The following is a 22,833-nucleotide window of genomic DNA, read 5'->3' on the forward strand; positions in this document are numbered from 1 at the left end:
GGATTTATTAAAATATGCACACAGAGGGCATCTTAGAGATGCCCCCTGTATTTTACCCAATCCTTCAGTGCAGGGCCGACTGGTCTGTGCCAGCCTTCTGCCGAGAGACTAGTTTCTGACCCCCTGGGGTGAGGCCTTTGTGCCGTCTGAGGCCAGAAACAAAACCTGCTCTGGGTGGAGGTGCTTAACACCTCCCCCCTGCAGGAACTGTAACACCTAGCAGTGAGCCTCACGGGCTCAGGCTTCGTCTTACAATGCCCCAGCGCACTCCAGCTAGTGGACATGCCCACCCCCTGGACACAGCCCCCACTTTTGGCAGCAAGTCCAGGGGAGATACTGAGAAAAACAAGGAGGAGTCACCCACCAGCCCTGGCAGCCCCTAAGGTGTCCTGATCTGAGGTGACCCCTGCCTTGAGAAATCCTCCATCTTGAGTTTGGAGGATTCCCACAATATGATTAGGGATGTGCCCGCCTCCCCACAGGGAGGGGGCACAAAGAGGGTGTAGCCACCCTCAAGGACAGTAGCCATTGGCTACTGCCCTCCCAGACCTAAACACACCCCTAAATTCTGTATTTAGGGGCACCCCAGAACCTAGGAAATCAGATTCTTGCAACCTGAACCAAGAAGGACTGCTGAGCTGAAGCCCTGCAGAGACGACAGACGACAACTGCTTTGGCCCCAGCCCTACCGGCCTGTCTCCCGACAGGAAGAAAACTGCAACGGCGACACATCCAACAGGGACCAGCAACCTCTGAAGCCTCAGAGGACTGCCCTGGACTACAGGACCAAGAAACTCCTGTGAACAGCAGCCCTGTTCAAACCCAGCTACTTCTTTGCAACAAAGAAGCAACTTCCAAGGACTTCACATTTCCTGCCGGAAGCGCGAGACTACACTCTGCACCCGACTCGACCTGCAGAAAACCAACACCTCAGGGAGGACTCCCCAGGGACTGCGGGCCTGTGAGTAACCAGAGATGACCCCCCCCCCCCCCTGCCCCCCCTGAGCCGCCACAGCGACACCTGCAGAGAGAATCCAGAGGCTCCCCCTGACCGTGACTGCCTGTAACAAGGGACCCGATGCCTGGAACCAACACTGCACCCGCAGCCCCCAGGACCTGAAGGAACCGAACTTCAATGCAGGAGTGACCCCCAGGCGACCTTCTGCCTAGCCCAGGTGGTGGCTGTCCCGAGAAGCCCCCCCCCGTGCCTGCCTGCACTGATAGTGACCCCCCCCATTGATTCCTACCTGAAACCGACAACTGTTTGCACTCTGCACCCGGCCGCATGCACCCTTGGACTCTGTGCATGCTATTTCTTACTTTGAAATAGTACATACAGAGCCAACTTCCTACACTTACCTTCACAGACGCGTTGCTACTGCAGTCACTAGACAGAGCATGCATGAAGCAATTTAAGGGCCAGAGGAAGAAATCTGTGCTGAAAGTGCGAGTTATTGATCACAAATCTCAGGTTCTTCCTTTGATGCTTCGTTTGGGAGATGTGGAAATGTGTCTTTCAGCTTTATTGCATACAACATTTATTCTGCCTGCCCTATTGTTAGATTTGGTGCCGGGCCAGCATCTGAAACTTCTAAGAATGAGTCCGTATTTAAGATTCAAACCTTGCTTTTGAATTATTAGTGAACTAAGTCTTTATGCTGAGGTTCTATTGTCTTTATTACAAGTTTAATAAGCAGAGACATTTCATTCAAGGTATGAATACAGTGCTTGGTGTTTTTTTGTAAGAACTGGCAGTGGTTTGTACTTTAAACTGAGTATTCATGACTAACAACATTTAGCACAGGGCAGTCAGCCTTGACACACCATTCCATACATTGTAACAATCTTACTCCTTCCCGAACTGCAAATGGGCAGAGGTAGAGGAAGCGACGTGAGGGTTAGGATGTCACTGCTTGATGCCAGAGAAGTGCTGTCCTCCAAAGTTGAAGGGACACCTCTGGCCTTGCTGATGTTGGAACTGGTACTGCCAGCACGGAGTTGAACCCTCAATGGGTAGTACCATTTTCCCTTAGTTCTATACTGTTGCCATATTTTTTTGTCTCCTTTATGCCCACAGCTGTCAGTGTCTCTGGCCAGCATGCTGAGGAGGAGATGCTCTGAATGAAAAATGAAGCAAACAAGGTGGATCCAGAACATTTGAGATTCATTTTCAGCTGTCTGGTTTGGAGTGGCCAAGACCATTTTCTGGGGGGGGGGGGGGGGGGGGGGGGACACGCTGCAACAATAGCCTGTTGCAGCTAGCTCAACTGAGTTTACTACTCTGCTGATCTTGGCTCAAGGACAAAGGGCCTTTTTTAAACACATCTGGTGTTGGTGAATGAGTTAGCATTATAGTTGAACTCAAACATCGAGGAAGACAAAGTTGAAGTTGTCCTCCAGTTTACTATGGTGTGAATATACTGACATCTGTGCCTAGCCAACCTCTGATGATGACAACATTGGGTCGGTGCCTTAGACAGCGACATCACTGTAGTTAAGTGGGACGTTGACCTGGAATAAAGGGGAGCATGACTGGCGAGGTCTTGCTTTCCTATTAGACTTTTCTTTAGCTCTCCCTCTCTGGTAGTGTTTTCCATGTGCTGGGTCTTTCAGATGCTACCAGGCCAGAGAACTTTTCCATCTTTTTCTTATTGTTCCTCAACTCTCATGTCCCCTAACTTTGCCTCACAGCCTGATACGTCTTTGTCTTTTAATGTCCTTTCAGGCATTCAGCAGAATTCACAATCCTGCATAGCTGGAATGCGCCTTGTGGGGGGGTCTGAGGCAGACTACTTCTGGGGCCAATTTCTTCCTCCCAAAGGCATTTAACAGGAAGGGATGGCAGAAAGATGAAAAGAGGCGGTGAGTGAAAGAAAAAGGCCAAGTAGGAGTATAAAATTTATAAAAGTGCATGCAGCATCTCAAATGTTGTGACCTCATTCTCACAAACCAGAAAAATGAACGGACGCTGGGAGGCAACTGCATACAGTGCATTGTGGGTATGGGGAACCCATGAGTGTTAGCCAGGAGTCTCCTTTCACAGCTGCATTTTTTTCCTGCACTGTAGACAGCTTTTAGGCTTCTCACATATCAGATGCAGCAATGCAGTCTTGAAATCGCTCTTCTGGACTCTGGCAGTCTACATCTCTGAAAATATCTTGCTAGGGTCGAAAAGGGTGCTGCCTCGTACGGCCAACTGAATTGTGTATAACACAATGGACAAAAACAACAAAATGAAAGGTTCCAGTACATGCAGTGGTGAATCAGTAATGTTTATACCCATCAACGAAGATGCTACAATGCAGAACATCGGCTCTCCAGCACCAGAGTCCTTCAAGGACACCCGTTCTTAAATTATACCCAGTGAGACTGCGAAACAGTAGAAATCTTCAGTCAGAAGTGTCAAAAAGTAATAATTCAACATTTATTTGGTACAGGCCTCCCACACAACTTTTTTTCTTTTAACTGCCATAAACCTAATGATGTTAGCAGATTCTGAGGGTGAGCCCTTCCTGTACTGCAATCAGGGATATACAGTCAGAAAGCTCCTGGGCTTGACAACATCCCAAATGACCTATTTGGTCTTTGTGGAAGTGTGGGGCCCCTGGATCACCTCCCTGTCAAATGCAACTCTCCAGGGTATGGAGATGTACGCATGCCTTTCACAAATGAAATCAAGTGGATTTTAAAAGCCAAGCCCATGAACTAATGACAGTGACAGGCGTGACATTAGAGTGGTTGAAAGCCAAAGAGAGATTACAACATGGATGAAGTGCTTGTGTGCTCAACCCTAAAAAGGGACAATGAAACGTTTCAAGCAGTTACCAGCCAATTAGATTGAAAGGTTGCGAATGTGTAGTGGAAAGTTTCTTCTAGGACAAAATGAGTGGTTGTTGTGTGTTTGTTGGGCGTCTGAGTCCTCATGCCCGGGAGCGGGATGTGGAGAAATTCTTTAAGAGATATGGCCGCATCAGAGAGATTAATCTTAAAAACGGCTTTGGCTTTGTGGTAAGCAAATTGTTGGAAAAATCTAAATTTTGCATTGTTTGTTTTGTGATCTATCTTGGAATTCATTAAGAAAATACAGGAACTGTCCTTTTGTCACAGCCAGTGCATGACCCAAGTGGATAAAGCATATGCTGGAGTGTCACTACATGACCAGTCCACATTTAGAATGTGAGTTGTTTTTTAGAACCACCCGTCAAATGCTAAATCTGTTTGGAACCTCAGTCGTTTATAAAAGCCCATAAGCAGGTACTGAGCCCCTGTAGGTTCTTAAAAACATAATTACTAGCAGACAAATTTGTCTGAGATGCTTAATTGGGTTAACTCTAGACACTTCTGTTAGTTAATAGGCAAAGCAAAATCACTTCGGACTCTGGAATATGCTGTCCAAGAAGGTGCACGGGTTAATTTTATTTCCACCCTATATATGTGGTACATCCTTCTCTGTTCAAGCAGCCAAACTATGGAATTCATTACCCCCAACTATAAGAGCCACAGATAACTTTGTCTTCAGAAAACTACTGAAGAGTTGGCTCTTTCCTTCATAACCACCATATTCAAACAACTATGGAGTGCAAATGCCTATGTTGATAAATATTTTTTCCTGATTATGTGCATATTTCTAGTTATGTATAGTTCTTTAGAAAATATGTATCACTGCTATGTCATAACAATAAAATACACACACTTTAAACCTGTTTAACTATATTTACCCATGGTTCTAATTATGTATTGTATGTACATATGTGTATATATATATATATATATATATATATATATATATATATATATATATATATATTTCTGTGCTTGGCATGTTCGTGGGTCATTACATGGCTCCTGGGTGGGTTGTTATACTAGATATGTATGAACCCCCGCTCTCATCTTATCACTTATCTACCCATCATCATATGTCATGTCTCTATCAATCTATCCTCCATTCGCACTCTGACTCATCCCAAATCCATTCTAGTACTTTCATCTCCTAAATAACTCTGCGTAAGCTCTTCCCTCCCCTTCCACATCTAACTCGCCAAACCTCACTCTACTACCATGACCTCCCAAACAACCCTTTTAAATTCGCCATTATTTATCTCACCCTGCTACTAGGATCTCCCTAACCCTTCCACAGACTCTTCCCTCCTCCATCCCCCTTTACTCATCCCAAACCTTTGGGATGAGTAAATGAGGGATATACTCCCAATTAAATATTCTGGATTTCTTTCCTCCTCCACCCCTCCATTACTCCAGTCAGTCAATCTAACTAACAAACTCTTATATCCGCTGCTCAAATTAACTCATAATACTAAAACTGTACTCATATTTCCCAATACTAATCATCACTAATACTTGTTGGGTGCCGGAGTAGCGTGCTACTCGCCGAAAAGCGCTTCAACGCCTCGTCAGGGGTAGTAAGCGCTATATAATGAAAATGTCACTTACCCAGTGTACATCTGTTCGTGGCATCAGTCGCAGTAGATTCGCATGTTCTGCAATAGCTCGCCATCTGGTGTTGGGCCGGAGTGTTACAAGTTGTTTTTCTTCGAAGAAGTCTTTCGAGTCACGGGACCGAGTGACTCCTCCTTTTGTCTCCATTGCGCATGGGCGTCGACTCCATCTTCGATTGTTTTTCCCCGCAGATGGTGAGGTAGGAGTTGAATTGTAGTAATAGTGCCCATGCAATGGAGTGACTAAGTATGCACCTATTTAAGGTTGAGATGACACATATATAAATAATTGAAGGTAACTTCCAAACTGCTACAGGCTCCCGGGGAGGCGGGTGGGCACATGCGAATCTACTGCGACTGATGCCACGAACAGATGTACACTGGGTAAGTGACATTTTCAGTTCGATGGCATCTGTCGCTGTAGATACGCATGTTCTGCATAGACTAGTAAGCAGTTATTTCCCCAAAAGCGGTGGATCAGCCTGTAGGAGTGGAAGTAGTCTGAAATAATGTTCTTAATACAGCTTGACCTACTGTGGCTTGTTGTGCGGATAACACGTCTACACAGTAGTGCTTGGTGAATGTGTGAGGCGTAGACCATGTGGCTGCCTTACATATTTCTTGCATTGGGATGTTTCCTAGAAAGGCCATGGTAGCACCTTTCTTTCTGGTTGAGTGTGCCCTTGGTGTAATGGGCAGCTGTCGTTTAGCTTTAAGGTAGCAGATTTGGATGCATTTAACTATCCATCTGGCTATACCTTGTTTTGAAATTGGGTTTCCTGAATGAGGTTTTTGAAATGCAATAAAGAGTTGTTTAGTCTTTCTGATGTTTTTTGTTCTGTCAATGTAATACATCAATGCTCTTTTGACATCTAATGTATGTAGTGCCCTTTCAGCTACGGTATCTGGCTGTGGAAAGAAAACTGGAAGTTCCACTGTTTGATTTAGATGGAACGGTGAAATAACCTTTGGCAAAAATTTAGGATTGGTCCTTAGGACGACTTTATTTTTGTGTAGTTGTATAAAAGGTTCCTGTATTGTAAACGCCTGAATCTCGCTTACTCTTCTTAGGGAAGTAATGGTGATGAGAAATGCCACCTTCCAGGTTAGGAACTGTATGTCGCAGGAGTGCATGGGTTCAAAAGGTGGACCCATAAGTCTAGTTAGGACAACATTTAGGTTCCATGAAGGAACAGGTAGTGTTCTTGGAGGTATAATTCTCCTAAGGCCCTCCATGAATGCTTTAATGACTGGTATCTTATATAGGGAAGTTGAATAGGTAGTCTGCAGGTATGCAGATATTGCTGCAAGGTGTATTTTAATGGAAGAGAAAGCTAGGTTAGATTTTTGTAAGTGAAGCAAGTAACCCACTACATGTTCTGGAGTTGTGTGTAATGGTTGTATTTGATTAATATGGCAGTAGCAAACAAACCTCTTCCATTTACTTGCATAGCAGTGCCTGGTGGATGGCCTTCTGGCTTGTTTTATGACTTCCATACATTCTTGGGTAAGTTGTAAGTGCCCGAATTCTAGGATTTCAGGAGCCAGATTGCTAGATTCAGCGATGCTGGATCTGGGTGTCTGATCTTTTGGTTGTGCTGTGTCAACAGATCTGGCCTGTTGGGCAATTTGATGCAGGGTACCACGAATAGGTCTAGCAGCGTTGTGTACCAGGGTTGCCTTGCCCAAGTTGGTGCTATCAATATGAGTTTGAGTTTGCTTTGACTGAGTTTGTTTACCAGGTAAGGAAGGAGAGGGAGAGGAGGAAAAGCGTAAGCAAATATCCCTGACCAGTTCATCCATAGGGCATTGCCTTGGGATTGTTTGTGTGGGTATCTGGATGCGAAGTTTTGGCATTTTGCGTTCTCCCTTGTCGCAAACAAGTCTATCTGAGGTGTTCCCCAGAGTTTGAAATAAGTGTTCAGAATTTGGGGGTGAATTTCCCATTCGTGGACCTGTTGATGATCGAGAGAGATTGTCTGCGAGTTGATTTTGGATCCCTGGTATAAACTGTGCTATTAGGCGAATTTGGTTGTGAATTGCCCAATGCCAAATTTTTTGTGCTAGCAGGCTTAACTGCGTGGAGTGCGTCCCCCCCTGCTTGTTTAGATAATACATTGTTGTCATGTTGTCTGTTTTGACGAGAATGTATTTGTGAACTATTATTGGTTGGAAAGCTTTTAGTGCTTGAAAAACTGCTAGAAGTTCTAGGTGATTGATATGCAGTTTTGTTTGATGTACGTTCCATTGTCCTTGTATGCTGTGTTGATCGAGGTGTGCTCCCCACCCTGTCATGGAAGCATCTGTTATTACGTATTGTGGCACTGGGTCTTGGAAAGGCCGCCCCTTGTTTAAATTTATGTTGTTCCACCACAGAAGCGAGAGGTAAGTTTGGCGGTCTATTAACACCAGATCTAGAAGGTGACCCTGTGCTTGAGACCACTGTGATGCTAGGCATTGTTGTAAGGGCCTCATGTGCAGTCTTGCGTTTGGGACAATGGCTATGCATGAAGACATCATGCCTAGGAGTTGTAATACCATCTTTGCCTGTATCTTTTGTGTTGGATACATGCGTTGTATGATGGTGTTGAAATTTAGAATTCTTTGTGGACTTGGAGTGGCTACTCCCTTTGATGTGTCTATTATGGCTCCTAGGTATTGTTGTACCTTGCGCGGCAGAATGTTGGATTTTGCAAAGTTGACGGTGAACCCGAGTTTGAAGAGGGTTTGTATGATCTGATTTGTGTGATTTGAGCACTGTATGAACGAATGGGCCTTGATTAGCCAGTCGTCCAAATATGGGAACACATGTATTTGCTGCCTTCTTATGTGTGCAGCGACTACCGCTAGACATTTGGTAAAGACTCTTGGTGCGGTTGTTAATCCGAAAGGCAGTACCTTGAATTGGTAATGTATTCCTTTGAATACAAACCTTAGGTATTTCCTGTGCGATGGGTGTATTGGTATATGGAAATAAGCATCCTTGAGGTCTAAAGTTGCCATGTAGTCGTGTAGTTTTAGCAATGGCAATACTTCTTGTAGTGTGACCATGTGGAAGTGGTCTGATTTGATGAAAGTGTTCACTACTCTGAGGTCTAGGATTGGTCTCAGTGTTTTGTCCTTCTTTGGTATCAGAAAGTACAGTGAGTAAACTCCTGTGTTTATTTGTGTGTTTGGCACTAATTCGATTGCATTCTTTTGCAATAGTGCCTGCACTTCTATCTCCAGGAGATTGGAATGGTGTGTTGTTAAATTTTGTGCTTTTGGTGGTATGTTTGGAGGGAATTGTAGAAATTCTATGCAATAACCATGTTGGATAATTGCTAGAACCCAAGTGTCTGTAGTGATTTTCTCCCATGCTTTGTAATAATGACCTATTCTTCCCCCCACTGGTGTTGTGTGGAGGGGGTGAGTGACATGTGAGTCACTGTTTAGTAGTAGGGGTTTTGGGGCTTTGAAATCTTCCTCTATTTCTAGGGAATTGCCCTCCTCTATATTGTCCCCGAAAACCTCCTCTATACTGTCCCTGGTAACTGGACGGTGTGGCTTGTGAGGTGCTGGCTTGTGTGCTTTGACCCCGAAACCCTCCTCGAAAGGGCGTTTTACGGAATGTGCTGTAATTCCCTCTGCTCTGCGGGGAGTAGAGTGCGCCCATGGCTTTGGCAGTGTCCGTATCTTTTTTGAGTTTCTCAATCGCTGTGTCCACTTCTGGACCGAACAGTTCTTTTTCATTAAAAGGCATATTGAGAACTGCTTGTTGAATCTCTGGTTTAAATCCAGACGTTCGGAGCCATGCATGCCTTCTGATAGTTACAGATGTATTAATTGTCCGTGCAGCTGTATCTGCAGCGTCCATGGAGGAGCGTATCTGGTTGTTGGATGGTCTGTCCCTCCTCAACCACTTGTTTTGCCCTATTTTGTAAGTCCTTGGGCAGATGTTCAATGAGATGTTGCATCTCGTCCCAGTGGGCTCTGTCATAGCGCGCAAGTAGTGCCTGGGACTTCGCGATGCGCCACTGGTTTGCAGCTTGTGCTGCGACTCTTTTACCAGCTGCATCGAACTTGCGGCTTTCTTTATCTGGGGGTGGTGCATCTCCAGATGTGTGAGAGCTGGCCCTTTTCCTAGCTGCTCCTACAACGACAGAGTCTGGTGGCAGCTGTGTAGTGATGAAAACCGGGTCCGTAGGAGGCGCCTTATACTTTTTTTCCACCCTTGGTGTGATTGCCCTACTTTTGACCGGCTTCTTAAAGATGTCTTTTGCGTGCCGGAGCATACCAGGGAGCATAGGCAGGCTTTGGTATGAGCTGTGGGTGGAGGAGAGTGTGTTGAATAAGAAATCATCCTCGACCTGTTCTGAGTGGAGGCTTACGTTGTGAAATTGTGCTGCTCTAGACACCACTTGAGAGTACGCGGTGCTGTCTTCTGGTGGAGATGGCTTTGTAGGGTATGCCTCCGGACTGTTATCTGACACTGGGGCGTCGTATAGGTCCCATGCGTCCTGATCTTGGTCACCCTGGCTCATGGTGGTGTGAGCTGGGGAGTGTGATGGAGTTTGTGCTGGTGAAACGTTAATCACGGGCGGAGGAGAGGGTGGTGGGGTAACTCTTTTCACCACTTTTGGTTGTGGTGTTTGTTCCGTCTGGAACTCCAACCTTCTCTTTCTCCTAATGGGGGGAAGGGTGCTTATTTTTCCTGTCCCCTGCTGAAAGAAGATACGCTTTTGCGTATGGTCCACATCAGTTGCTTGTAGCTCTTCCTCAAACCTATGCTTCTGCATTTGGGAGGTTAGCGAGTGCTCTTCTGTATAAGAGCCTGAAGCTGGGTCGCTTGCAGTTTGTTTCGGCATCGAAACTTTGTGTGCGTGTTTTTTCGGCTCCGAGGTGACTTTTTTCCTTTTCGGGGCCGAAACCTCTCGGCGTCGATCTGTTTCGGTGCCGCTGTCTCGGCGTCGAGCCGTGTCCACACCGGCATCTCGGTGTCGAGGCTTGTCTCCAGCACTTTCTCGGTCCCGAGAAGGCTGCGTGCCGGTGTCTCGACCGGAGTCGGACGATCTCGGCACTGTTTGGGCCTTTTTCGGTGCCGACGGTCGGTCACCGAATTTATGGGTCGAGCCATGGCCTGGTGGCAGTGGCGTCCCCTGGGCCTTGTAAATGTTCCTCTGAGTGGATTTCGACGTCTTACTCACGGTTTGTGTATCGTCGAATCCTTCGGAGTCCGAGTCTTGGATCGAGAAGGTACCTTCCTCTTCCTGTTCCTCGAACTCCCGTTGGGCTGTCGGTGCGGACGCCATCTGAAGTCTTCTGGCTCGACGGTCTCGGAGTGTTTTTCGGGACCGGAACGCACGACAGGCCTCGCAGGTGTCTTCGCTGTGCTCAGGTGACAGGCACAGGTTGCAGACCAAATGTTGGTCTGTGTAGGGGTATTTATTGTGGCATTTGGGGCAGAAACGGAACGGGGTCCGTTCCATCGGCGTTCTTCAGCACGCGGTCGGGCCGACCAGGCCCCGACGGAGGATCGAAAAACTACCCCGAAGGGCACCGGAGCTCTTCGATCTTCGATGCGGTGTGGAATCTAAGTACGCCGATCCCGAACGCAACAATACCGACGAAAATCTTCTGAAATTAGCTAATTTTCCGTTCCGAAACTCGGAGCGACAGGAACACGTCCGAACCCGATGGCGGAAAAAAAAACAATCGAAGATGGAGTCGACGCCCATGCGCAATGGAGACAAAAGGAGGAGTCACTCGGTCCCGTGACTCGAAAGACTTCTTCGAAGAAAAACAACTTGCAACACTCCGGCCCAACACCAGATGGCGAGCTATTGCAGAACATGCGTATCTACAGCGACAGATGCCATCGAACATACTATTACAATACAATGATTTTTTTGTAAACGTGTTGGCTCATCCCAAGAGTGGTTTCAGGATGACGACGTATGTAGGAAGTTGGCTCTGTATGCACTATTTCAAAGTAAGGAATAGTATGCACAGAGTCCAAGGGTTCCCCTTAGAGGTAAGATAGTGGCAAAAAGAGATAATACTAATGCTCTATTTTGTGGTAGTGTGGTCGAGCAGTAGGCTTATCAAAGGAGTAGTGTTAAGCATTTGTTGTACACACACAAGCAATAAATGAGGAACACACACTCAGACAATTCCAGGCCAATAGGTTTTTGTATAGAAAAATATATTTTCTTAGTTTATTTTAAGAACCACAGGTTCAAGATTTACATGTAATACTTTAAATGAAAGGTATTGCAGGTAGGTACTTTAGGAACTTTGAATTAGCAAAATAGCATATACAGTTTTCACATATATCACATATAGCTATTTTAAGACTAGATAGTGCAATTTTCACAGTTCCTAGGGGGAGTAAGAGTTTGTTAGTTCTTGCAGGTAAGTAAACCGCCTACGAGGTTCAAGTTTGGGTCCAAGGTAGCCCACCGTTGGGGGTTCAGAGCAACCCCAAAGTTACCACACCAGCAGCTCAGGGCCGGTCAGGTGCAGAGGTCAAAGTGGTGCCCAAAACGCATAGGCTTCAATGGAAAAGGGGGTGCCCCGGTTCCAGTCTGCCAGCAGGTAAGTACCCGCGTTTTCGGAGGGCAGACCAGGGGGGTTTTGTAGGGCACAGGGGGGGGGGGGGGGGGGGGGGGCAACAAGTTAGCACAGAAAGTACACCCTCAGCAGCACGCGTCAGGTTTGTAATTGAAATCAATGGGAGACCAAGGGGTCTCTTCAGCGATGCAGGCAGGCAAGAGGGGGGTGGGGGGGGCTCCTCTGGGTAGCCACCACCTGGGCAAGGGAGAGGGCCTCCTGGGGGTCACTCCTGCACTGGAGTTGCGATCTTTCATGTCCTGGGGGCTGCGGGTGCAGAGTCTTTTCCAGGAGTCGGGATCTGGGAGTCAGGCAGTTGCGGACAGGGGGAGCCTCGGGATTCCCTCTGCAGGCGTCGCTGTGGGGGTTTAGGGGGGGGGGGGGGAGGGACAACTCTGGCTACTCACGGTCTCGCAGTCGCCGGGGAGTCCTCCCTGAAGTGTTGTTTCTCCACAAGTCGAGCCAGGGGCGTCGGGTGCAGAGTAGCAAGTCTCACGCTTCCAGCGGGAAACGCAGTTGTTTTAAAGTTGCTCATTTGAAACAAAGTTGCAGTCTTGGGTGAACAGAGCCGCTGTCCTCTGGAGTTTCTTGGTCCTTCTAGAGCAGGGCAGTCCTCTGAGGATTCAGAGGTCGCTGGCCCCTGGGGAGCGCGTCGCTGGAGCAGGGTCTTTAGAAGTGGGGAGACAGGCCGGTAGAGCTGGGGCCAAAGCAGTTGGTGTCTCCGTCTTCTCTGCAGGGTTTTTCAGCTTAGCAGTCCTCTTCTGCTTAGGTTGCAGGAATCTCAGTTCCTAGGTTCTGGGGAGCCCCTAAATACTGAATTTAGGGGTGTGTTTAGGTCTGGGAGGGCAGTAGCCAATGGCTACTGTCCTTGAGGGTGGCTACACCCTCTTTGTGCCTCCTCCCGGAGGGGAGGGGGGCACATCCCTAATCCTATTGGGGGAATCCTCCATCTGCAAGATGGAGGATTTCTAAAAGTCAGGGTCACCTCAGCTCAGGACACCTTAGGGGCTGTCCTGACTGGCCAGTGACTCCTCCTTGTTTTTCTCATTATCTCTCCTGGACTTGCCGCCAAAAGTGGGGGCTGTGTCCAGGGGGCGGGCATCTCCACTAGCTGGAGTGCCCTGGGGCATTGTAACACGAAGCCTGAGCCTTTGAGGCTCAATGCTAGGTTACAGTTCCTGCAGGGGGGGAGGTGTGAAACACCTCCACCCAGAGCAGGCTTTTGTTTCTGTCCTCAGAGAGCACAAAGGCCCTCACCACATGGGGTCAGAAACTAGTCTCTCTGCAGCAGGCTGGCACAAACCAGTCAGTCCTGCACTGAACAATTGGGTAAAATACAGGGGTCATCTCTAAGATGCACTCTGTGTGCATTTTTTTTATAAATCCAACACTGACATTAGTGTGGGTTTATTATTCTGAGAAGTTTGATACCAAACTTCCCAGTATTCAGTGTAGCCATTATGGAGTTCGTTTTTGACAGACTCCCAGACCATATACTCTTATGGCTACCCTGCACTTACAATGTTGAAAATGTCACTTACCCAGTGTACATCTGTTCGTGGCATTAGTCGCTGCAGATTCACATGTTTGGCACAGTCCGCTGCCTGGTGTTGGGCTCGGAGTATTACAAGTTGTTTTTCTTCGAAGAAGTCTTTTTGGTCACGGGACCGAAGGACTCCTCCCTCCTCGGCTCCATTGCGCATGGGCGTCGACTCCATCTTAGATTGTTTTCCCCGCAGAGGGTGAGGATGGAGTTGTTTGGTATAAATAGTGCCCATGCAATGGAGTGAATATGTATGTACGTTAAGAGTTTCTAATAATTATTTACAAATGTTCAGATGTTTAAGATTTATGATCTACTTCTAAACGGCTACAGGCTTCCCGGGGAGGTGGGAGGGTACATGTGAATCTGCAGCGACTAATGCCACGAACAGATGTACACTGGGTAAGTGACATTTTCAGTTCGATGGCATATGTTGCTGCAGATACACATGTTTGGCATAGACTATAAAGCAGTTACCTCCCCTAAAAGCGGTGGTTTAGCCTGTAGGAGTTGAAGTAGTTTGGAATAATGTTCTTAGTACAGCTTGGCCCACTGTAGCTTGTTGTGCATTTAGTACGTCTACACAGTAGTGTTTAGTAAACGTATGAGGCGTAGACCAGGTTGCAGCCTTACATATTTCGCTCATAGGAATGTTTCCTAGAAAGGCCATTGTAGCACCTTTCTTTCTGGTTGAGTGTGCCTTTGGTGTAATAGGCAATTCTCTTTTGGCTTTAAGATAGCATGTTTGAATGCATCTGACTATCCATCTAGCAATGCCTTGTTTAGAGATTGGATTTCCTATGTGTGGTTTTTGAAAAGCTATGAACAGTTGTTTTGTTTTCCTGATTAGCTTTGTTCTGTCAATGTAATACATTAGTGCTCTTTTGATGTCTAATGTATGTAGTGCCCTTTCAGCCACAGAGTTTGGGTGTGGGAAGAACACTGGCAATTCTACTGTTTGATTTAAATGGAATGGTGAGATTACTTTTGGCAGAAATTTTGGATTTGTTCTTAGAACTATTTTATTGTTGTGTATTTGAATAAATGGTTCTTGTATGGTAAATGCCTGTATTTCACTTACTCTTCTGAGGGATGTGATTGCAATGAGAAATGCGACCTTCCAGGTTAGATATTGCATTTCACAGGAATGCATGGGTTCGAAAGGTGGACCCATGAGTCTTGTTAAGACGATGTTAAGATTCCATGAAGGAACTGGTGGTGTTCTTGGTGGTATAATTCTTTTTAGCCCTTCCATGAATGCTTTAATAACTGGTATTCTAAATAGAGACGATGAATGAGTAGTTTGTAGGTAAGCAGATATTGCTGCGAGGTGTATTTTTATAGATGAAAAAGCGAGATTTGCTTTTTGCAAATGTAGTAAGTATCCTACTATGTCTTTAGTAGAGGCATGTAATGGTTGTATTTGATTGGCATGGCAGTAGTAAACAAATCTTTTCCACTTAGATGCATAGCAGTGTCTAGTGGAAGGTTTTCTAGCTTGTTTTATGACCTCCATGCATTCTTGTGTGAGGTCTAAGTGTCCGAATTCTAGGATTTCAGGAGCCAAATTGCCAGATTCAATGATGCTGGGTTTGGATGCCTGATCTGTTGTTTGTGTTGTGTTAACAGATCTGGCCTGTTGGGTAGTTTGACATGCGGTACTAGTGAAAGGTCTAGTAGAGTTGTATACCAAGGTTGTCTTGCCCATGTGGGTGCTATCAGTATGAGTTTGAGTTGGTTTTGACTCAACTTGTTTACTAGATATGGAAGGAGAGGGAGAGGGGGAAAAGCGTACGCAAATATCCCTGACCAACTCATCCATAGAGCATTGCCTTGTGATTCGCGGTGTGGGTACCTGGATGCGAAGTTTTGGCATTTTGAGTTTTCTTTTGTTGCGAACAAATCTATCTGGGGTGTTCCCCAAATTTGAAAGTACTTGTTCAGAACTTGGGGGTGAATTTCCCATTCGTGGACTTGTTGGTGGTCTCGCGAAAGGTTGTCTGCTAGTTGGTTTTGTATTCCTGGAATAAATTGTGCTATTAGGCGAATGTTGTTGTGAATCGCCCACTGCCAAATTTTTTGTGTTAGGAGGCACAATTGTGTTGAGTGTGTTCCTCCTTGTTTGTTTAAATAATACATTGTTGTCATGTTGTCTGTTTTGACAAGAATGTATTTGTGTGTTATTATGGGTTGGAAGGCTTTTAACGCTAGAAATACTGCTAACAGTTCTAGGTAATTGATATGAAATTTTGTTTCGTGTATATCCCATTGTCCTTGAATGCTGTGGTGATTGAGGTGTGCTCCCCACCCTGTCATGGAAGCATCTGTTGTTATAACGTATTGAGGCACTGGGTCCTGAAATGTCCGCCCTTTGTTTAAATTTTTGCTGTTCCACCATAGAAGCGAGAGGTATGTTTGGCGGTCTACCAACACCAGATTTTGAAGTTGACCCTGTGCCTGTGACCATTGTGATGCTAGACACTGTTGTAAGGGTCGCATGTGTAGTCTTGCGTTTGGGACAATGGCTATGCATGATGACATCATGCCTAGAAGTTTTAGCACAAATTTTGCTTGTATCTTTTGGTTTGGAAACATAGCACTTATTACCTTGTGGGATGCCTGCACTCTTTGTGGACTTGGAGTGGCAATTCCTTTTGATGTGTTGATGGTTGCTCCTAGATATTGTTGTGTTTGACACGGTTCTAGGTGTGATTTTGTATAGTTGATGGAAAACCCCAGTTTGTGAAGGGTTTGTATGACAAATGTGGTGTCGTTTGCGCATTTTTTTACTGTGTTGGTCTTGATTAGCCAATCGTCTAGGTAAGGGAACACATGTATCTGTTGTCTCCTGATGTGTGCTGCTACTACTGCTAGACATTTTGTGAACACTCTTGGTGCAGTTGTTATTCCGAATGGCAACACCTTGAATTGGTAATGTATTCCTTTGAATACGAACCGTAGGTACTTTCTGTGAGAAGGGTGTATTGGTATATGAAAGTACGCATCCTTTAGGTCTAATGTGGTCATGTAATCTTGCTGTTTGAGCAGTGGAATGATGTCTTGTAGTGTGACCATGTGAAAATGGTCCGATATGATGTAGGTATTTAGTGTCCTGAGATCTAATATTGGTCTTAATGTTTTGTCTTTTTTTGGAATTAGAAAGTACAGGGAGTAAACTCCTGTGTTTTTTTGTTGTACTGGTACTAACTCTATTGCATCCTTTTGCAGTAGTGCTTGAACTTCTAGTCCTAAAAGTTCTAAAAGTTGTGGTGACATTTTGCGTGTTTTGGGGGGGGATGTTTGGTGGGAAGTTGTGGAATTCTATGCAATAGCCATGTTGGATTATTGCTAATACCCAATTGTCTGTTGTAATCTGTTGCCAAGATTGGTAGAATTGGCTTAGTCTTCCCCCCACTGGTGTTGAGTGAAGGGGTTGCGTGACTTGAAAGTCACTGTTTAGGTGGAGGTGTTTTTGGAGTCTGGAATCTTCCCCTACTCCTTGGGAATTGACCCCCCCGATATCCCCTGAAACCTCCCCTTTGGAAGGAACCCTGATATGGTGTGGTTCTTGTTTGTTGGCTGGTGGTGTCTGTGGGTTGGCCACGAAACCCCCCTCTAAATGGAGTTTTTCTGAAAGAGCCTCTGCTCTGCGGGGAGTAGAGTGCGCCCATGGCCTTGGCCGTGTCTGTGTCCTTTTTAAGTTTTTCAATGGCTGTATCCACTTCAGAGCCAAAAAGTTGTTTCTCGTTGAAGGGCATATTAAGGACAGCCTGCTGGATTTCAGGTTTGAAGCCTGAAGTGCGTAGCCAAGCGTGTCTCCTTATGGTGACAGCAGTGTTGACTGTTCTTGCTGCAGTATCGGCTGCGTCTAGTGAAGAGCAGATTTGATTGTTTGAGATCGTTTGTCCCTCTTCAACTATTTGCTGCGCCCTTTTTTGGTATTCCTGGGGAAGATGGTCTACGAGAAGTTGCATCTCGTCCCAGTGTACGCGGTCATATCTGGCCAGCAGCGCTTGTGAATTTGCGATGCGCCACTGGTTGGCTGCCTGTGATGCTACTCTTTTTCCTGCCGCATCAAATTTTCGGCTTTCTTTGTCCGGAGGTGGGGCGTCGCCAGATGTATGTGAATTTGCTCTCTTGCGAGCTGCCCCTACTACCACGGAGTCAGGTGGTAACTGCGAAGTAATAAACACTGGGTCTGTGGGTGGTGGTTTGTATTTTTTATCCACCCTTGGGGTGATGGCTCTTGATTTTACGGGCTCTTCAAAAATGTGTTTTGCGTGTCGTAACATCCCTGGTAGCATTGGGAGACATTGATATTGGCTGTGTGTAGCCGAGAGGGTGTTAAATAAAAAATCATCCTCTATAGGATCGGAATGCAGTTGGACATTGTGGAATTCTGCTGCCCTAGCCACCAGTTGCGAGTATGAGGTACTGTCCTCTGGCGGTGACGGCTTTGTGGGGTATGACTCGGGATCATTGTCCGGCACTGGGGTGTCATACAGGTCCCAAGCGTCTTGATCATGATCGTCATGACTTATGGTAGTTTGCGCTGGTGAGTGCATTTGTGGCGGTGTTTGTGCCGGCGATGCCTGTGGTGGAGAGGGCGGAGGCGTGACTTTTTTAACCACTTTGGCTTGTGGTTGTGCGTCATCCTTTGGAAGTCCGATCCTTCTTTTCCTCATGATTGGGGGAAGGGTTGATATCTTCCCTGTGTCTTGCTGGATGTACAGTCTCTTTTGTGTGTAGTCCGATTCTACACTTTGGAGCTCTTGTCCAAATCTGTGCATTTGGCCACTTATTCCTTGTTCCTCTGAGTAGGATGAAGGTGTGGTATTTTTCGGCGCCGAGAGAGAATCTTTTTTCGGTTTCGGCACCGACAGAATTTTTGTTCCCTTCGGCATGGATTCTCGGTGCCAATGTTTTTCGGTGCCGGTATCTTGTTTTTGTCTCTCGGAGCCGCTTTCTCGGCTCCGAGGTTGCTCCATGGCGGTCCCTCGACCGGAGTCGGGTGTCTTCGCTATGGGCGTGCCCTTTTTCGGCGCCTTCGACGGGTCGCCTGTTTTATGGGTCGAGCCATGGCCTGTTGGCAGTGGCGTCCCCTGGGCTTTCGGTTTGTCGATGGATTTACTTTGACGTCTTACTCACAGTTTGTTGCTGTTGTTCGACGTCGGAGTCTCCGGATTCTGATTCCGGAACCGAGAATGTTTCCTCTTCCTCGTCGAAACGTTGTTTTGTCGACGTGGACGCCATTTGTTGACGCCTGGCTCTTCGGTCCCGGAGTGTTTTTCTGGACCGGAAGGCTCGACAGGCTTCACAGGTATCCTCCTTGTGCTCGGGGGACAAGCACAAGTTACAGACCAAGTGCTGATCTGTATAAGGATACTTACTGTGACATTTTGGGCAGAAACGAAACGGGGTCCGTTCCATCGGCTTCGATGTCGCACGCGGTCGGGCCGACCAGGCCCCGATGGAGGATCGAAACTACCCCAAAGTCTTCCGATGATCTGTGTCGATGTACCTAACTATCCCGATACCGAACGGAACAATACCGACGCTTTCTTCCGAGATTCTGACTAACTTTCCGAACCGAAACACGGAGCGAAAAGGAATACGTCCGAACCCGACAGCGGAAAAAAACAATCTAAGATGGAGTCGACGCCCATGCGAGCCGAGGAGGGAGGAGTCCTTCGGTCCCGTGACCAAAAAGACTTCTTCGAAGAAAAACAACTTGTAATACTCAGAGCCCAACACCAGGCAGCGGACTGTGCCAAACATGTGTATCTGCAGCAACATATGCCATCGAACCTAAGGTTTTGCTTAGACACTGTAGGGGCATAGTGCGCATGCACCTATGCCCTCACCTGTGGTATAGTGCACCCTGCCTTAGGGCTGCAAGGCCTGCTAGAGGGGTGACTTACCTATGCAACAGGCAGTGTGAGGTTGGCATGGCACCCTGAGGGGAGTGCCATGTCGACTTAGTCATTTTCTCCCCACCAGCACACACAAGCTGGCAAGCAGTGTGTCTGTGCTAAGTGAGGGGTCCCTAGGGTGGCATAAGACATGCTGCAGCCCTTAGAGACCTTCCCTGGCATTCGGGCCCTTGGTACCAGGGGTACCAGTTACAAGGGACTTACCTGGGTGCCAGGGTTGTGCCAATTGTGGAGACAATGGTACATTTTAGGTGAAAGAACACTGGTGCTGGGGCCTGGTTAGCAGGGTCCCAGCACACTTCTCAGTCAAGTCAGCATCAGTATCAGGCAAAAAGTGGGGGGGTAACTGCAACGGGGAGCCATTTCTTTACAACGTACTAACAGTTTTCAAAAGTGGTGTTAGTACCATAGACCCGATTTTCTGTTTTTAAATAGTCTTTACTGGAAGACTTCAGGTTTTAACAGGGGCAGACTGCACGTTGCTTATGTCAACGTGTGTGCAGTCTCGGATCTGGTCCCTAAGGGGGTAAGCTATGGATGGTTTTGAATGAGATGAGCATTCCTCCAAATCTGTTGGACATCTTAACGAGTTTACACTCTGAGAGTCATGCGAGACCCAATTAGGGTTATTCATGGAATATACAAGGTTTGGATTTGTGCCCCTGCTGCGTTTTCTTTGCATATCAATGGTGTTGTGGAGTGTTTGGATAGGAATGCATACGACTCACCAAAAATGGGTGGATGGAGGATGCCTGCAGCGTTTTTTGCATATGACAGACTATTGCTTCCGAAATCCAATGAGGGCTTACAAATTTTAATGCGTTGTCCAAAACAGGGATTACGGCAGAGTAGCTCAAAGACCACAGTTTTTTATTTTTAGCCTTGCAAAACAAAAATACTGCAAGAATAATTTGTATGTGAACAAGGATCTAGTGGAACAGGTTTCAAACTGATTACGTTAGAACATTTTAACTGGCTATGTAATTGCAAAAATTGAATCCACTAATGATCCAGCAAGCAGTGAACATTTTAAAGATTCATAAAAGGACTGTATTTACAAAGGTGGCAACAGCCTTACGGCGGGGAGGGGGAGAGAGAGAGAGACAGAGAGAGACTTCAGTGTTCCTGAATTTTGCATTCAGGAAAATTAAATTGGTGTTAAAAATAAAGGGAATTTGTGGCTGCTCAATTCCCAAATTGTGATGGCGCCGTTTCCAAGGAATTTCTAGATTTCAAACCATTCCCACAATAGAAGCCAATAAGATAACTCCTCCTTTTGCCTGAAAATTGTATTCGCAATGTAGATATAAATCTCTGCATAAAATTGCAGTAAGTGGTTGCAAGCGGTGCCTGGGGTGACTTCTATCCTACCTGCGGATGGGCTTCTGAATCCATAGCACATATTTTTTTGCCTGGCATATGGCTTTCAAAGGGCCAGGGGGATAATCTCTCCAGTCTGGATTTGGTAAAGTAAGTATACAAGCCAGAGAACTGGCGCAGATAATTTGTTCCATCTTGAAAATGGTAGGTCTATTGCTCATTTTGTATTTGCCATTGAGAGATAAAGGGTAAGGCCTTGAAAAAGGATATGAAGCCAGTTATTTTTATTTTTTAACTTTTGATTATACCCCTTTAGAACTAATTAGCCCTTAGTATACTCTTTTATGAACTCCCATAATATAAAGACTATGTTGGACTCTTTGCACTCTATTGCTAATTTGCATAAGTCCAGTTGGATGGCCAAAACAAATAAATAAACAGCTGTGTACTTTTGGAAGCAATATTCTGATTTATTTTAGGTGTTAAAATTTGAAATGTTTTATATATGGTTTTAATGTTGAATGGTTTGATAGACTTCTTCCGAGAGAGGGGCCCATAAAGCACACAAATTCCTTCCCTCCAACGAAGGCTTTGAATAGTTGAAAAACTCAAGGATTGTGCAGAATAATTGGCGTGTCCGCGTGTAAAATTTTACTCTGATGTTTTGTTAACTTTTGATGTAAACTGATGAAGGTTTATGTTGTGTGCTTTTATGATCCTGGTGGTCAAAATTAAGTTATGATGATAATTATGCAGTGAGAAAAAAGTTCAGCTATACATCTGCCTCGATGCCCAGGGCAGTGAAATTAAAATAGGGAGGTGTAGGTGCATCACATCTGGCAGTGAGGAGTACACCGCTGTATCCCTACCAAAGCCCTCCAAGCATGTACACAAAAAAGTGCAACGGCCAGCAAGCATTTTAGGGGCGATCCAGGGCTTGAGGGGTGTCTCCTGAGTGGAAGGAATAGTATCCCTCCAGAACGAGGGTTTGGGAACTGAAGTGTAGCATTAGTTGAATCGTCTTCTGCAGATGTCTCACTCATTTCAAGAGGCCCTTACTTTTTTTGGTCGCGAAAAGGTCTTGCAAACATCTCTCAGCAGCAAGCAGCTGTGGTGCAAGTGAACTTCAAACAGCTTCCACACAAACAAAAAGTACTGAACTAAAGCTTCCTCCTTTTTTGGTCTCCTTAAGCAAATGAATCTCATTGTACCAGGCACACAAGCACCCCCGCTGTAATAGATTTTTCGTGCCTGCTTATAACCAAGGAGCGCTTGCTTTTCTGGGTACTGCAAAAAAAAAAAAAGTCTTGCAAACATCGCAATGCGGAATCAGTCAGTAAGCATTGTGAAGTCTTGTGAAGTCTAGTGAGAATAAGCCAAATAGTTGCTCCACTATCCACACAATGAACAATACTGCATAATCTAAACAATCGCACTCCGTCAGATACTAGAGAAGCATCAGACAAGTCTGGAGTCAGGAAAACTTTAGGTCCAATGAACAAATGACAAAGGTGCAAAGTTCTTGCAGGACTGCCATGTACTGTACTATGCAAACAGCAAATTTCTGAATAGAGACGCAGTGCTGGAAAGAAACGGTACATTATATTATTGAAATTGCATTTCAAAGGAAGCTAATGAAACATTTCCATCAAGGCATTCCACCACGATCCATGAGGTTAAAAGAAGTAGCAAGGTAAATCAAAAGGCAAGATTAGAAGAAATAATACATAGATATAAAAGTTAACAGGATGTCATAATCTACTGACTAGCCTAGGAAGGCATAAAATGTAGAAGGCTAGGCCTAAGGGCTATGCTCAACAGTAAAGAGGTAGGTCAAGTTTTTCAATGTTTTGGAGAGCATTGTGGATTCTTACACACAGTTACGTAAAAGAGCATTACACCAGAATGCACAGTCACATTTCACAGGGTTATGAACGTAGTCAAGTAAAACTAAGTTTCACACATTTTCTTTCTGAATCAAAAGCATTTATAA

At 45.8% G+C, this 22,833-nt stretch overlaps 1 protein-coding gene across 1 annotated transcript in view; it reads right to left on the bottom strand.

Moving 5' to 3' along the window:
* Positions 1–22,833, bottom strand: part of HNRNPLL (heterogeneous nuclear ribonucleoprotein L like) — a 104,276-nt gene that overhangs the window by 32,926 nt on the left and 48,517 nt on the right. The window lies entirely within an intron of this gene.

This window comes from Pleurodeles waltl, chromosome 5, assembly GCF_031143425.1.
Source record: "Pleurodeles waltl isolate 20211129_DDA chromosome 5, aPleWal1.hap1.20221129, whole genome shotgun sequence".
NCBI lineage: Eukaryota > Metazoa > Chordata > Amphibia > Caudata > Salamandridae > Pleurodeles > Pleurodeles waltl.